We start from the raw sequence: 501 nt of genomic DNA, 5'->3' as shown, positions 1-501 counted from the left end.
CTCGTGGAAAAAGTACTGCGCAGGAAGGGGGACAAGGTGTGCGTCAAGTGGCTGGGATTCGATGGATCGTACAATTCATGGATACATAAAAGCAATGTGATTTGATACAATTTTGATTCATGAATTTTTTTTATTCTACATATAAAAAATATATATCTACATATGGATATAAATGTGTAAAATATTTTTTTATTATCCCTTCCATCTTCGTTTTTGCAGTATACATATATAAATTACTTATAAATGTACGATACATGAAATGAAAAATAATAGTAATACATAATAAATGATATTACATATAACATAATAGTAAGATTTATATAAATGTAAGACTTATATAAATGTAAAAACATACATAACGATATTATAATAATACATAATAGTTGAAACATGAATTGAAAATAATAATACATAATAGTAGTAAAAAATAATAGTAATACTTATATAAACGTAAAAAAAAAACATACATAAAGTGAAACTTAAAATAATGATAATACATAA

The sequence above is a fragment of the Trachymyrmex cornetzi genome, unplaced genomic scaffold, assembly GCF_001594075.2.
Source record: "Trachymyrmex cornetzi isolate Tcor2-1 unplaced genomic scaffold, Tcor1.1 scaffold1803, whole genome shotgun sequence".
In the NCBI taxonomy this organism is placed as follows: Eukaryota; Metazoa; Arthropoda; class Insecta; order Hymenoptera; family Formicidae; genus Trachymyrmex; species Trachymyrmex cornetzi.
This window is presented reverse-complemented; position numbering follows the sequence as displayed.